The sequence below is a fragment of the Danio rerio genome, chromosome 14 (assembly GCF_052040795.2).
Source record: "Danio rerio strain M-AB ecotype USA chromosome 14, GRCz13ab, whole genome shotgun sequence".
Lineage (NCBI taxonomy): Eukaryota > Metazoa > Chordata > Actinopteri > Cypriniformes > Danionidae > Danio > Danio rerio.
In genome coordinates this window covers 28,576,737-28,593,987 of record NC_141034.1, presented here as the reverse complement: position 1 = coordinate 28,593,987, position 17,251 = coordinate 28,576,737, and the positions used below count along the sequence as shown (strand labels likewise).

General features: G+C 35.7%; 1 long non-coding RNA gene across 7 annotated transcripts in view; it reads left to right on the top strand.

The window, feature by feature from the left end:
- The first annotated feature begins 3,097 nt into the window (after positions 1 to 3,097).
- Positions 3,098 to 17,251, top strand: part of LOC137490493 (uncharacterized) — a 75,297-nt gene continuing 61,143 nt past the window's right edge. For 5 of the 7 annotated variants that reach the window (XR_015507459.1, XR_015507460.1, XR_015507463.1 and 2 more), the window contains exons 1-2: positions 3,098 to 3,189; positions 4,159 to 4,224. This is a non-coding gene — a long non-coding RNA (uncharacterized LOC137490493). Of the gene's footprint in view, positions 3,190 to 4,158; positions 4,225 to 15,944; positions 16,090 to 17,251 lie in introns of those variants that run through there. The other 2 variants (XR_015507464.1, XR_015507465.1) reach the window with 1 other exon arrangement.

The window sequence follows — 17,251 nt, the reverse complement described above, 5'->3', positions numbered from 1 at the left end:
CCAATCAAACAAGCCAGTGGCGACAGTGTTGAGGAACAAACTTCACCATTTGATAAACGTAAAGGGGAAAAAAACTCAAGAGAAACCAGGCTCAGTTGGGTACGACCATTTCTCCTCTGGCCAAACTTCTTGTGCAGAGATGCAGTCTGGCGCCGGAGGCTGGAAAATGCTGGACGTCCATCATGAAGAAGCTGCTGGTGTGAGTAGGTCACCGGCAAGTGTTCAGGCTGGCTCATGGGATCAATGCAGAGACTCGTCTGTCACTGAGGTCTTTCAGGAATCAGTCTCATGCTCTCCACTTCTCGATGACCACCACAGCATCTGCTCAGGATACGGCCTGGTCCAGGATTATGGAGACTTCAGGATAAGGAAAAACAGACTAACCTAATAGTGATGCTGTTCAATTTATGTTTTTTTTTTTTATAGTGTTAGCTGAAGTTTGTCCATGTGGTACAAAAAATTGCCTGTGTTAAAGGTATTAGATAATCCCAAAGACAAAATGTCATGTTTTGTTAATATTTAAACAGTGCATTTAGAAACATATTAAAGTTTCAGCATTAATGTTTTCTTTATTTTTTATTTTTTTGTCAAATTATTGATGAAATAATGGTCCTTTACATTCAATGTAACAGATTTATTTATACCATTTTTTATTGAACTAAAACAGCCCCTCCCCCCCCCCCCCCCCCCCCACCCCCCCCCCCACCCCCCCACCCTCCCACCCTTCAACATTATTATGATAGTTACTAAATAATTAAATCAAGGTTGAATAATATTAGGCTACTTTATTGTTATTAGGGAATACCCCTTACCTGAAATCTGAATCTAGGCTATACCTTGCCTGAAAAAGTTGAGTTTTGTTTTTTCTGTATTTAGGTAACATTAGCTGTGTTTCGCATAATCTAGCTGTCGTTTAGATTAATGTGAATACTAAAAGTATATTCAGACCATAGGCAGAAATAAACTATGCAAAGATCCGTGCATTTAGCAGTTTTGTCCACTAGATGGAGGTGAACACCGGTTTTACATTAAATCTGAATCTGAAACGTGTCCTGGCAGGTGTTGAGGGGTTTCTGACTGGATCCTGGTGATCATTTTGGTTAATGTTTGGTGGATTTGGCATTTGGGCTTCATTCAGGAGATAAAAAATGCATGTGATTAGTCTTGTTTCTGATCCAAATTTATACGGATTGTTTAGTAAGGCTTTTTTTATTTCTAGTTAGTTTTTATTTCTAGTTCAGTTAGTAAACAATGACATTTTTCTTGAGCTTTGATAAGTTTTTCCTGCTGTTTGTGCTCCACAAAACCTGTGAGACCAGTTGTCTTTGAATAACTGGATCTTGATCCTTTTTTCCTTAAGGGCACTCTGAACGTTTTGTGTTGTCGTTACTCACTTTGTTTTAGTAGCCTTGGACTTTATATTAACACAATATTGTGTAGATAGGAGCTATATATCAGATCTCCAACTCATTCTCACTGACCTTTACAAATCGTATTCTTTTTCATTTTCAGTCATAGTGGCCTGTACCATTTCTTGCCATTAAAGTGTTAAGAATGCTATTTTTGTGTCATTCTAATTCATAATATCATTCTAATACACTTCAAAAGTCCTGAGGTCCTTTACTATTTGTAGCACACTGCTTGTCTGTTTGATTGTCTCAAATAGACACAGTTGGTTTGTTTATTTATTGTGTTAATTTTTATAAAGGCTAAATTAAGGCGGGAGCCACCTCCAATTGGACTGGTCAGCACCAAGTGAGGTCCAAGTGGGCTGTACAAACCGCATTTTAATTTATTTAACCGCTTATACATGAGTCCAACCTCTTTTGTTTTATGAAAGTCTACACCTACCCTAACCCTAAACCCAAGTTCACAATAACCTGTTGTTTTTTATGAATGTCGACACTTGGAGATCTCCAGTCTGCAGTTACTGACTTGGATTTTTTATTTATTTATTTATTTTTTATTTTTTTTTGGTGAGTCTTTCTGCATTATTGTGCCAGCAGGGGGTGACAATCGACTGTATTTATGCATGTTAATGTGTGAGTCATTGAAGCATTCACTCAACCAATTCATTCAAACTCCTAGCTAAAACATATAGCCTACTTTCTAACAATAACGATATAATAAAGCAAAAAACACTATGTGAAAAGGACAGTGTCCAAATTTAACAGAGGCCTGCTAGTGAAGTGCTGAGTGCTGAGCAACCGTCTCCTATGCAAAGAATCTCTGGTTCAATCCCAACTTGGAGTGAGTGGGCGGTGTAGAACCAGCGGGTTACACAAATTTGACATAATATCGCATGAGACCACTAAAGAAAAGTTTGAGATTATGTCAAATTTACTTTCATACAATGCACATTCATAATATATCCAGCTTATCTTTATGGGATATGGCCATTTTTAATGTTCAATAATTTCATGGTTTTGTAGTTAGGGTTTTACTGCAAATACTGTACAGAAAAATATTACTTTTGTATTTGCTTTGCCCTATGAAAATTAACAATGGTTTTATTATTGTAAAATGTTACCTATTTAGTTGTTTGTTTTGTGCATTTGCTTTTGTATAACCACAGTTTTTAAAGTAGTCTTATTTAGTGCGTTGCAAAATATCTTATTTAGTGCTCATTCAATTGGAGGTAATTACTCTTTAGTAATTAGTAGCTTTAGTAATTTAGTAAATTAGTAATTTTATTAAGTTTTTCAGTTTTGTTTAAAGTTTTGAATAATATTTTGCCAGAGATAATCGGAGCAAAAATACGCAAACTTTTAATATTCTGTCAAATATTACCTTTGTAGCCTGTTCAAAATGAACATATTGTATAGTGTACAAAACAACATTTACATCAATAATATTAGCAACGGTTAGCTATTATTTGAGGGAGACTAATGTTAACTATCCCAGTTTCGGGAATGTAAAATATCCCAGCTTTTCCAACTCGATCGATTATTGCCTGTTTTACAGCACATTCAAAACGGCCTCAACATTCACAAAAAAAAAAAAAAAAAAAAAAAAGCTTATCAGTTGCTGGCTGCTAGCCAGTGTATCATGTAGTGATTATTTTGACCAACAGAGGGCGTGGCGAGCTACACTGATTAAATCACAAGTTTGGCAGTGAAGAACAGAACCTGGATGTAAACAGTGCTGTTATAATCAGTCATTAAAAGAAACTCCATTACTGCTTTCAAGGTAATCACGTACTAACTTTTAATGTTAAAAGGAAATAATACTGTTTGTTTGTATGGTATAACAGTGCTTGAACTTGCTTTTGGTTGGTTTTGTACACAATCTTAAATGTTCCTCTGTCACTTAGGCCTATACACAATACCATATCTTAAAGTAGGCTACTATACTAAATAAATTGACACCCTGTTTAAACACCCAATATGACACCCTGTTTCAAAATTGTCAAAAATGAAACTAAAATAATGTAGTTTCTATTTATATTTGCGGGTTTCTCAACAGCAAAAGTGTTGTAGTTGGGTAAGAGCAGTGAATGAGAGAGTAGCCTACTACTTTTGCCAGCTCACTTAAAAACGCCTTAAATGTTTAGTTTACAAATACCTATAGTTTTGTTTTACCAGTTGTTTTGTTTTATAGAACTTAATAATTAATGTTTATGAGTTTCCTTTGATTTGTTTTTAAATTATGATTCATGTTTTATAATGAAAATTATTCATAAAATCACTTTGCCTTTACAGTAATATTAATTTTCATAGATATTGTAATAAAGGAGCTGAGTAACACTTTTGTACCTTTTTATGAGAACATTTATGTACATCACCTTCATTTCAATTGTACCATAAATGGTCCAAAACGGTATCATAAGAGGTATCATTTCTGTACCATATAAGGTTCAACTTTTGCAAAGGTACAAAACCATTTGTAATGAGAAACATTATTTGTTCCATTGTTTACCTTTTTTCTGAGAGTGTGGAGTGTCTGGTGAGGTATTACAAGTGGTGTTTCTTAAAAGTTTTTGGATATGGATTTGGATGTCAACAAGGCTTCATTAGCTGGAGTTTTCATTACATTTCTCAAACATGCATTTATTTATCTATAAGGCAACTTCATTAGTGCACCTGTAGAAACCCCATGACAAGCATTATTCTTTCATTCTCTTTCATTTTTCTTCATTGTTCTTTCTGACATTGACAGTGGAGCTTTTTTACGGAGACATTGACAAAGTAGACATCAAGGAGCTCACTCCATTTCAGATACAAGGTAATTTTTACTTTACTATTTGCTGTTGCTAGTCTGAAGTAAGAGCTATCAAAAAAAAATGATTTATCACTTTTTAAGTAAAGTACTTAAAAATAATGATTTATCACTTATTAAGTAAAGTACTTAATACTTGGGCACTGTTATTATATAATTATTATATAAACAGTGACATAAATTAGTCTTCAAATGACAATAAAATAAATTATCGAAATCATTTTGATGCCAGGCGACGCTGTGGCGCAGTAAGTAGTCCTGTCATCTCACAGCAAGAAGCTCGCTGGTTCGAGCCTCGGCTGGGTCAGTTGGCGTTTTTGTGTGGAGTTTGCATGTTCTCCCTGCGTTCGCGTGGGTTTCCTCCGGGTGCTCCGGTTTCCCCCACAGTCCAAAGACATGCGGTACAGGTGAATTGGGTAGGCTAAATTTCCTTAGTGTATGAGCGTGAATTAGTTTGTGTGAATGTTTCCCAGAGATGGGTTGTAGCTGGAAGGGCATCCACTGCGTAAAAACGTGATGGATAAGTTGGTTGTTCATTCCGCTGTGGCAACCTCGGATTATTAAAGGGACTAAGCCGAAAAGAAAGTGAATGAATGAATGAATGAATTTTGATGTCAAATTATCAAATACAAAAATTATATATTAAATACAAACATACAAAAATTATATAGCCAAGGATAACTGTGACAACATTACTGCTTACTGCAGCACACTAGCACACAGAATACTACAGATGACCTCAAAGCCAGCAGACATAGAATTAAAGCCACCAACTCCAATTTAGATTTCATGGGCTCTCAAAGGTTTCTAAAAAAAGTGAAGAGTTCAAGACACTCATTTAAAGTGAAGGTCAGGACGACCTTCTAGCTCTATTATCTTTCTTAGTAATCCACAGGAAAAGAGAGATTTTAATAGCATTCAGATTAAATGGCGAGCATCCCAGATTACCCGGAACAATGGCGCAGTAATACCCAGCTGCACCGGGTTTGCAGCGTGATACGTCCACTTGTTTATTGAAGTGGCTAATCTCTCCATAAGTCTTGTCCCCGTGAGAATCTGTGTTTACAAAAGGACGGATCTGCTCCTCTTTCATGCCATTCAAATCCTTTCAAGTGCTCGGTCATTATGTTCAGTAGCTTTGCCTCTTAACCCTGCTTTCCTAGCATGCTGCTCTTCCTCCTGCGAGAGCAAACGGAGAGGTAAAACTGCCAGGGCATGTCAAGTTATTAAGGCACTATAATACTTGCGATTCCTCAGCATTAGCCACACATTGTGGTCATTTGAGAACTGGCTCCTGGGGATGAACATTGGCACAGAGTTCTAACGGAGATGCAGGAAATGAAGGGAAATGCTTCAAGGAATAGTTTAGCCAAAAATGACTATCTTGTTATCATGTACTCAACTCTTTTATGCTTTCAAATCCGTGACTTCTTATTTTTTCTAAGGAACACAATAAGTGAATTTTTCCAAAATGTGGTGGTTTTGATTAATGGAGCTTGTAGGAAATCCCTGTGTGGAAAATACCAACAGATTTCTGGCATCAAAACAGATTCAGCTGTATAATGAGGAATGTGAGGGAATTTGTTTTTATTTTTGTCTTACAGTAAATAAATGAAAAAGAGTGCTGTATAGCTAAGCAAGATAAATGTAAAAGATTTAATGTCAAAAAGTCAAGACAACAAATATGTTTATGATGCTTTAACTTATTTTAATAAGTTAGTCATGTTTCAACAGACTTTTTAAAGTTATACAAAGTATACTTGATCGATGTAAGTTCCGATGACAAGAAAAGTAATTTTTTTTACAGTCTAGTAAGAAATAGTAATTTTGATGCAAATAAAAAATTTGGTTTTAGAAAATAGGTTTAGAGTTTAATAGGTTGTATAGGTTTCTTAAGAGGGTGGCACGGTGGCGCGTTGCAGGTAGCAGTGTCAACTGGTCGCTGGTTTGACCCCTAGCTGGGTCAGTTGACATTTCTGTGTGGAGTTTGCATGTTCTCCCCGTGTTCGTGTGGGTTTCCTCCAGGTGCTCTGGTTTCCCCCACAACTCCAAAGGCATGTGCTATTGGTGAATTGGGTAAAATTGTCTGTAGTTTTATGTGTGTTTGTCCTGGTCCTCCAGGTTAAGGGTTGAGCATTTTCTGTGATTACTTGTGTCAGAGCAACAGAGATGATGTTTATTTAATTTCTGTTTAAATAATATATATTATTGATATAATTTGGAACCAAATTAATATAGAGATGTGGTTTAGACTGGGATTGTATGTGGAGTGTCTGGTGAGGTGTTTTTGTTTATCTGGCATCTGTTTACATTTGAATTTTTACGACCCACCTTGTAAAAATTTGATTTTACGAAACACCAACATGGTGTGGCTAAATATCAACTTCTATATAAATGAACCTTGGAGTACATAAGTAAGGTTTCTTTAAGTAAGTTTTTGTTAAACCTTTTAATAAATATAATATAATTCATGGTTTGTTAATTTGATAGAGTGTTTGATTATTACAAAATGTATTAGAAAGTATTAGAAAGAATGTATTAAATGTTCAGAAAGAAAGAAAGAAAGAAAGAAAGAAAGAAAGAAAGAAAGAAAGAAAGAAAGAAAGAAAGAAAGAAAGAAAGAAAGAAAGAAAGAAAGAAAGAAAAGATAATCCAGTGCTTCATGCTTGAGAATTTTTGGTGAACTATATTAACTGAATAACTGAAAATGTTCGTCTTATGAGTTGCTCACAAACATAAATTTGTTATTTTAATATTAAAACAAATAAGTTAGTTTTATTTTAATCATTTTGTTTTGAATTTTGTGACCAAGATATGATAGCTGGGATGAATGTCAATTTTATTACAGTGACAATGTAAGGGTTTTGTTTTTTTTGCATAGCTTTAAATTAAAGTTCATATTCCTTACTGATATGTTCATGTTTCTTTTCTACTCTTTGAAACTTAAAAGAAATCGATCAGAATATTATTCATTCATTATATTTTCTGCAAAAGAAATTGATTGAATAATTGAGTTAAATGAGATTGAGTTGAATTGAAAATTTTCATCACAACTGCACCAGGTTTCCAGAAGTGTTTATCAGTGAGTCATAAGCAGAGGGTATCTTGACAATATTGGAAATGAGTGAATTATGGCATTGACAGAGAGCATGACACTGTGTGAAAGAAAGTTCCCACCACACAGCTGCTTATAATCAGGCTGAGAAAGCAAACAGATGGTACCCAACTGGCAGGGTTGTCACACACCAGAATGTTGTGCAATATGTCAAACAGAACATGTCTGAGATACAATTAGTTTCTGTAACTATTGCTTTATTTTTACATAAACTTTTTATGTAGCAAATATAGAATTTATATATGTTTTAAATAAATGGTACTTGCAAAGTTTGTGCTTACAAACGTAAACAATTGTTGTGTGCATTTATATCATATTGTTATAAATGAAATCTAAAATGATGTAGTTTGGTTGTATTCAGCCTATTGGAGAATATATCGTCCTATTTATTGTTCGCACACACTGCGGTTTTGCTATCTGTGGTTTTAAATTCGATGTCAGGTAAAGTCTGATTGGATGTCATTATTTTTGGCATTCAGTTTCCAGTGATATTATTCTTTGGGATGTCATCATCGTTGTAGTTCTGGTGTAAACTTCTTTTATATTAACTATGATTTTGAGGGATGTGTTTTTATTTACAGTTGAACTCAGAATTATTTTTACCCCCTTGAGTTATTTTTTTCCCCCAATTTCTGAGAGAAGATTTTTTTCAACACATTTCTAAACATAATAGTTTTAATAACTCATTTCTAATAACTGATTTATGTTATCTTTTTCATTATGACAGTAAAAAATATTTGACTAGATATTTTTCTAATCACTTCTAAACAGCTTAAAGAGACATTTAAAGGCTTAATTAGGTTAATTAGGTTAGGGTAAGTAGGCAATTCATTGTATAACAGTGGTTTGTTCTGTAGACTATCGAAAAAATATAGCTTAAAGGGGCTAATAATTTTGACCTTAAAATGTTTTTTAAAGAATTAAAAACTGCTTTTATCCTAGGTGAAATAAAACAAATAAGACTTTCTCCAGAAGAAAAAATATTATCAGACATACTGTGAACATTTAAATATCATTTGGGAAATATTTAAAAAAGAAAAAAATTCAAAGTAGGACTAATAATTTTGATTTCAACTGTGTGTTATTATAATAAATGCATAGATCACCCCCAAATCAAAAATTCTGTCATTATTTTATTTATTTGTTTGTTATGTTGAACACAAAAGAAGATATATCAAAGAATGTTGGAAACCGGTAACAATTGCCATCCATATTATTTGTTTTTCCAACTATGGATGTCAGTAATTACCAGCTTCAAACATTCTTCAAAATATATTCTTTTTGTATTCAATAGAGCAAAATAACAGTTTGGAACAAGCCAAGGAGCAGTTTTGCGATTTTTATTTTTTTATTTATTAATTTATTTTCCTTTTTCTATCCCTTTCAACCTTGATTAGAACAGGTCTTAATTCCGATTCAATTTAATCAATAAGTAGAACAACATGTTTAGTGTTTTTGTGTGTGTGTGTGTGTGTGTGTGTGTGTGTGTGTGTGTGTGTGTGTGTGTGTGTGTGTGTGTGTGTGTGTGTGTGTGTGTGTGTGTGTGTGTGTGTGTGTGTGTGTGTGTGTGTGTGTGTGTGTGTGTGTATTCCTAAAAGGAATTTTGTTTTGGAAAAAATGTCCACACCTCAAGGTCTTGCGACTGCATGGCTAGCATGTTTTCAGCTTGTTTGTGGTTTCATTTAAGACCACCACTAAGGGCATTTAACTCTTTTACTGGGGTTAATAAGCAAACTATAAAGTGAGCCACAAAGCCTTGGAAGAAGTGCAGTTTGTTTTGCAAATGACATTTTCCTGAGTCTCTTTTTTTTTTTAATAAAAAATTATAACGTATGAAAAATAATATGTATGCTGCTGAAATAAGTAAAATTGGATAAAGCCAAACAACAAAACCAGGAAAGTCCTGGATCAGATTCATTTTTCCTTTTGCAGTCAATGAGTAGTTGTTCAGTGGTCATCGGAGACGTTTGGTATTTGAGTGTTTTTAGGAGTGTGACGGTGGAGGGGTGGCAGCCTGGCCTGGCATGGGGGCGAGACTAACTGCTGCTCTGCCCTCAGATCACTGACAGCTGTGCACTTTCCAGTCCGATAATTCTTTCCAGCATGGGACGGAAAACCAGCTAACACGGGAAGAACTGCCCTCTTTTCCCAGAAGTCTTCCATCAGCATCTAAAACATGCTGTCTACAAAATTACCTGGACTATCAAAGAGTAAAAACTAGCCAGTTTTAGGGTCAAATATTTGGTCATTCATTCACAATCTGTTTTCAGAGATCTTGATCCCCAACGTAAAAAGCAAATCCCACATTACAAATTTAAAAAATACACCTCATGAAGCTCTACAACAGGTTTTATAGCAGTGATATTCTTTTTTTATTAGGGATGATCTAGATGATATGCAGTTTTCTTATTGTGCAGTCTGAATTACCATGAATAGTTAATGGTAAACCATTGTAATGGCAATTGTAATAAAATAAAATGTTTACGATTACCTGGATGATAATGGCATGAAGGGATAATATCACTGGAATTAATTTCAGATTGATGAATGATAAAAAAATATTGGCAGTCAATGAGACTTTACCTGACATGAGTCATCTTTACTCAGCTGATTTAAGGCAGCCCTAAAGTAGGTCTGTGTATTCTGAATTCAGTGTGAAGACGCTATGCTGCATTATACAGTTCATGAAAAATACACAATTTCATGCTGCTCCAGCCTGCACAATAAAAAAACAGCATGACATCTAGATCATCCATAAGAATTTAATGTAACTGCCAGAAAACCTGTTGTAGAGCTCCTTGAGGTGTGTTGTGTTTTGAAGTTGGAGATAAAGATCACTGAAGAAAGATTTATTTTCTGCAAAAGTAGAAACTATGCAGTGAGCAACAGCTCTGGGTGTAGCCTTGTTGATGTCAAAGGTGAGTGGAGGTGATAGAAAGACTCATAACTCAAACCATCACTTTAAACCTTGAAGCAGATGAGCTACAGCAATAGAAGAGCACACTGGTGCCACTGCTGTCAGGCAAAGACTCGCTAACAAAAGATTAGAATAAGTTATGTGATTGATGAGGACCGATCCTCCATTTTATCAAAAGCTGTGGCTGCTGGTGGTCTAAAATTATGTGAATTTTTGGTATACAGTACAATTTGGGCTCTGTAGAACCAATTGAGCATAATTTAAATTCCACAGTTTTTTGCTGACCATGTTTATAACTTTATGACCAAAGTCATCTATCTTGTGATGGGATAACGCCCAATATTACATCATTAATGTATAGACGACAAATCTGCAGTTACTAATATCAATATGGACCAAAATCTTTGAACGTTTTTAGTACCTTGTTTAATCTATTCAAATAAGAATTCAAACAGTCAGTGTATTAGTAACACTATTCCATTCATTTAATTCAATTTAATGTTAAAGGGATATGTAAATTCTATCACAATTTACTCACACCTCACTTGTTCCAAACCTGATTGACTTTCCTTCTTCTGTTGAACACAAAGGAAGATATTTTGAAGAATGTTGGAAACATGTGACCATTGTCTTTTATTGTATTTGTCAACAAACTGGAAGTACTTGAGCTTAAATTGTGAGTACATTTGAATTTTTGGGGTGAGCTGTGATCTTTATTATTATTAATATTACCATCCTTGACCCTTTAGAGTGTGAAGAAGCCTGCTGTAAATAGGTTTAAAATAGCCACAAGAGCTTCATACATAACTGAGTCGGCCTGATGGACATAAAGTGGCCTCAAAGTTTTCTAATTGAAACAGCCAAGTGAGACTGAGACATCCCAGCGGGGTCAAACTCACCTGCCTGCAGACAGTTTGCTGTGAAGGCACCTAATCACGTCCCAGCAGACCACCATCTGCCCGTTTCTGCTCTTCAGTCACCCACCCACCCGCTACCCGTCAATCTCACAGTCCAGCACACAACGCCTGGGCATCTCCGTGCCATGCAAGCTTCATTTATCTGCAGATTTGGGTCTGGGAAGAGGCAACGTCCTTGACTGTAAAGTAAACATGTCGGCAGAGAGTACTTTTCAACAGTCTGATTGTGTTGGATGGCAGCACTTTGTTCTGGGGCAATTCATCATTCATTCACAGCTCCCTGTCAGAGATGAAACACTCGAGTTGGTGTTCAAAGGCACTGAGAGGTCATGGGGAGAAAGCTTTGTTAAAGGAGGAAATCCCACAGTGATATAATAGACAATTTGAGCATGTGGTCTATGGGGTCTTTTGATGCTACTGCAAACAGCCAGTCCTTCTCACAACCTGTAATGAACTATGGAAGAAAAAAAGCACCAGCAAGTCTAGGCAATTTCTGTCTGAGTCCTTTCTTCTGTGAGCACCAGTCACAACATTAGCTTTTTTCAGATGCATTGAGCAAAGTAAATTTGCATCATTCTGAGGGCAATTTGTTTTTATTTATTTGTTGTGCATTCCCAGCATCTACTTATAAAACTAATGATATACTGTAAGTGGATGATATACTAATGATATAATTAACATAATATTAAAATTAGTCCTAATATAGAATGAGTAGGGAAAGTATTCAGACCCTCTTACATTTTTCACTCTGTTATATTGCAGTTTATTTTTTCCTCACTATTGTACTCACAGCACCTCATATTGACAGAAAAACAAAGAATTGTTGACATTCTTGCTGATTTATTTAAAAAAGAAAAGCTGGAATATCACATAGTCCCAAATATTCAGTATTTAGTAGAAGCACCCTTTTGATTTAATACAGCCATAAGTTGTTTTGGGAAAGATGCAACAAGTTTTTCACACCTGGATTTGGGGATCCTCTGCATTCCTTCTTGCAGATTCTCTCCAGTTCTTTCAGGTTGGATGGTAAACATTAGTGTACAGCCATTTATAGGTCTAACTAGAGATGCTTAATTTGGTTTAAGTCAGGGCTCTGTCTGGGCCATTCAAGAACAGTCACAGAGTTGTTGTGAAGCCACTCCTTCGTTATTTTAGCTGTGTGCTTAGGGTCGTTGTCTTGTTGGAAGACAAACCTTCGGCCTAGTCTAAGGTCCTGAGCACTCTGGAGAAGGTTTTCATCCAGGATATCCCTCTACTTTCATCTTTCATCTTTACTTTCAGAAAAACACCCCCACAGCATGCTGCCACTTCCATGTTTCACTGTACTGTATTGGACAGGTGATGAGCAGTGCCTGGTTTTCTCCACACATATCGCTCACAATTAAGGCCAAATAGTTCTGTGTTGGTCTTAGCAGACCAGAGAATCTTATTTCTCACCATTTTGGAGTCCATGAGGCAGGCTTTCATGTGTCTTGCACTGAGGAAAGGCTTGCGTCAACCCACTCTGCCATAAAGCCCCGACTGGTGGAGGGCTGCAGTGATGGTTGGCTTTCTACAACTTTCTCCCATCTCCCGACTGCATCTTTGTAGCTCACAGTAATCTTTGGGTTCTTCTTTAACTCTCTTATCAAGGCTCTTCTCCACCGATAGCTCAGTTTGGCTGGATGGCCAGCTATAGGAAGGGTTCTGGTCATCCTAAACGTCTTCAACTTAAGGATCATGGAGGCCACTGTGCTCATAGGAACCTTAAGTACAGCAGAATTTTTTTGTAACCTTGGCCAGATCTGTGCCTTGCCACAATTCTGTTTCTGAGCTCTTCAGGCAGTTCCTTTGACCTCATAATTATGGTTTGCTCTGACATGCATTGTAAGCTGTAAAGTCTTATATAGACAGGTGTGAGTTAGTGTGTGGCTTTCCTAATCAAGTCCAATAAGTATAATCAAACACAGCTGGTCTCAAATGAAGGTGTACAACCATCTTAATGATGATCAGAAGAAATAGACAGATCCTGAGTTAAATGAGTGGCACAGCAAAGGATCTGAATACTTAGTACCATGTAATATTTCTTTTTTTTTTTTTTTTTTTATAAAATGTCAACATTTCTCTGTTTTTCTGTCAATATGGGGTGCTGTGTGTTCATTAAACTTTATTCATTTATAAAGTAAATAATTTAGCAAATGGTTGCAATATAACAAAGAGTGAACAATTTCAAAAGGGCTCAGAATAATTTCTGGACCCACTGTAGATTTAACCCTATCCTGGGGATATATGTGGCTCTGAGACTCTGCCTTCTTTGACATGGAACTCTTCTGTGGGTTTGTCAATGCTCAAGAGTAAATTCATGTAAAAAATGCATTCAATAGTTTTATTTTTGTTAAGTTAATTATCAAAAGCTACTTGTCTTCTCTGGTATGTGACTCGACTTGACTAAATTGGCAAATCACAGAGCTTGTGCAAACATCTCTGATCAGATGTTGTTTTCTCACTGTATTTTTAGATATATATTTATTTTGCTACTGAGAGGAAAGGGTGCGGCACATGTAATTTTCTAAATGCTGCTCATACATAGTGATAATATCAATGTAAATATTGTGCAATGATTTTGTTCCTAACTGTAAGACACTGATGTTAATTGCATGAAACGTGAAGTTATAAAACTCTAAATCTAAGAACATGGCACAAAACATGTTTTGAAACAGTTCACAATTTGCTGTTTTTGAAATTCAAGACATTCAGATTTTATAGAAAAATATTAAACGGAATTGTTTTCAAATTTGTTATGATGCAGAAATTATCTCTGCTACTTTGTTATTTCAAACTTTCTTCGTTCTGTCTTTAGTTGAATCAATAATTTGTGATTAAATGTCTCAAACAACCTTTTACACGTCCCGTAGATTGTCAAGTTGCTTTTGAAAATCTCAAAGCTCTGTTGTGCAATAGTCCAGTCCAGCATCTCCGTGATTTGAGCATGCTTTTAAGTTAGTGGTTGATGCAAGCGCAGAGTTTTGGCAAGTCCCTTTAACAGAGTGTAAGTTGGATATATCTGCCTTTGTGACGCCCGATTATTTTCTACAATATAACGTTATGGCTTAAACGTTATGGCCTTCGGGTTGCAGAACGCACGAACATTCCAACATTTGGTTCAAACTGTTTTAGCTGGAGTACCTAAATAACGCATATTTGGATGGCTTAGTGATGTTTTCCAGTCAAGGAAGGAACACATGTCCATACTATCTAATGTGTTTGAGCATTTGAAAAGTGCTTCTTTGACACTAAACCTTGCAAAGTGTGTGTTTAGTCAAGCTACTGTTGCTTATCTTGGTATCAGGTTGGACAGGGTGAAGTGAAGCTAGTGAAAGCAAAAGTTGCGGCTATTACCGCATTTCCAGTACTGGTGACCCAACGACAACTGAGACACTTTTGGGGTATGATCGGCTATTTTATTAACTTTTGTTGGAATTTTTCTACTGTTGTAACTCCTCTCACCAACTGAAGGCTTGTCGTGTCTTGTTGTTCCTCATCTATTATCAATGACAGCAATAATTACAACAGGTTTAATGTTTTCCTTTTCGTTCCCCCTCGACCATTAAAAAGTAACTGAAGGAATGAAAAATATACACGTGTGTGTGTGTGTGTGTGTGTGTATTTTTATTTTTTTTACTTACCAACTGAAAAAGCATAGACTAAAAACACCCGATACTGAAGCTTTTTATTATAAATGCTGTTACAGTTAAACCCCAATATTAGCAATTGAATATTTTATTGTGTGTGAATAAAATAGTTTTTTTGTTTTACATTAAGATTTACTTATTTTATATAATAATAACAATTTATTTGAAATATAAATTTAAAGCAAAACATGTTCATACATTTTCGTACAGTATAATAACATCATGTGTGTAATGCCTAAATATTCTTGAAACATTGAAAATTACTGATTTTACTCTTTACATTTTTTATTATTATTTAAACAAAATAAGGATGTCAATAAATTCAGAGGTGTTTTTCAAATATAATCAAATATGTGTCAGCTATTATATTAACATTCATGTGACAACTTTTTTTCAAAACAAAAAAGAGAGATATCAGTTTGTCCTTTTGTAGTTTTTATCAGTTTATTGCTTGACCTATATTTGCTTGTATGTCCACGTATAACATGAAACAGCCATATTTCAATGCAGTGTGTATCTATTTGAGGCTTTACAAATCTCTGTTCAAACATAGAAACTCATTCATACAATGCCTTGCAGACCCATCCATCAATATTAGGCGCTTGTACGTCATCACAACACCTGTCTGTTTCTGCCCCACGCAGAATCCTATTTCCAACTGCCAGAAGATCAGTTCTAATGCCAGGTTATTGTTTACTGAAAGAAAAACTACTGCCTTGTCTTTCACTAGCTCTATTAATTGTCTAGTTGTAGGTGAAAGACATGTAGAAATAGTGCTGCAAAATATATGTTTTCAGCATCGACATAGCAATGCGCGTACAGCAGAGATGTATAGTAACGAAGTAGAACTACTTCACTACTGTACTTAAGTACTAAAAGGCAGTATCTGTACTTTACTGGAGTATTATTTTTTTCTCCTACTTCCACTTTTACTTAAGTACATATTTTCCATGAGTTTAATACTTTTACTCCGATAGATTTTTTATGTGCTGCATCGTTACTCGTTACTAGGGGTGTCAAAATGATTGATATCAGTTCAGTAATAGGTCATAACCGGTGATTACGTGATGACGTCATTTATCTCCTATGCGCGATGTCGCAATACTATGGCGAAGGACGGAGGCGCGAGGGCGAGGCGGCACAGCATATCAGCCGCTAGTTTACTATTAGGGAGAAATGTTGTAAAACTTCACCTCTGCCTATCTCTCGCTCTCTCACTTTGGACATTTGACCCGCGGGCCAGTTTGTAAGGTAACTTTTCCTCTCTTCTTAGCTGTTAAAGCTGTGGATCCAGACATAAGCGTGCCTCATGTGCAATTAAGGTTTCTCCACTGTGTCTATTACCTGTGATAATCGCGTAATCTTCCCGCCATGGGTGAACAGCGCTTATATTTCTAAAGCCCTTTCTGTTGAGGACAATAACCAATCATAGCCGTGTAAGACCCGCCTGTCAGCGCTCAAAAAGCAGGCGGGATAATATTGACATGAGTTTATTAGCTGTAAATGCTCGTGCTGTCTTCTGTGCATGAGTTTTGTTTGATACATCCAGAAAGAGTGTTTTCTTTGAGCAGGTCAAATTAAGGGCACAGTTCGTATATCTGACTGCTGTATTAAAGGACAAAATTTTATTACAAAAAACCCTTTAACTGTCACACCAAGACAAAAGCAATAGAAATTTTTTGATTTTCATTTCTTAACTCCTAATGTCGCTAGTTAACACAATCAGTGCATTTTTATTCAACACATCACATTATTTCTAAAATATCAGCCTCTACCAAATGGTTGAGATGTTGGTTTATGGTAAAAGTACCAGAATTAATAAATATACTACAGAAAATATGAACTGTAAGACCAATTTCATTAAAAATGTGATAAAAATAAATAACAATTATTACTAAATCATAGCCATAAGCCATAAAATATTTCAGATTTTCATTTAACACAGTAATATACACATTTTCCTGTTTTGTTTTTTTTTACAATAAAATCAAATGAATTAGTGAAGCAGGATTTAGTTTGCTTGTTTAGTTTAGTTTCACGAATGCTTCCAGAAGACAGAACTCCTGTTTATTGTGGTATTAACCAATCAAACTTCAAAACTCCCAAAGTTTAAGTGTGTCTTTGTGTGTGTGTGAGTGAGAGTGAATAATGTGTGAGTAAGAGAAAACAACAGTGTGATTGTACCTGTGTGTGCATCTGTGTGTGTGTGTAAGAGAGAGTGTAAAAACAATTGCAACCTATGTAATGTCCCCACAATACACAAAAATGTGTGTGTGAGAGAGAGAGAGAGATAGAGAGAGAACTGTGTGTGTGAGAGTGTATGAATGTGTGAGAGTGGGGAGAGAGTGTACATTTAGGTGTGTGCAGGGCAGTGTGTGTGTGTGTGTGTGTGAGAGAGAGAGAGAGAGAGTAT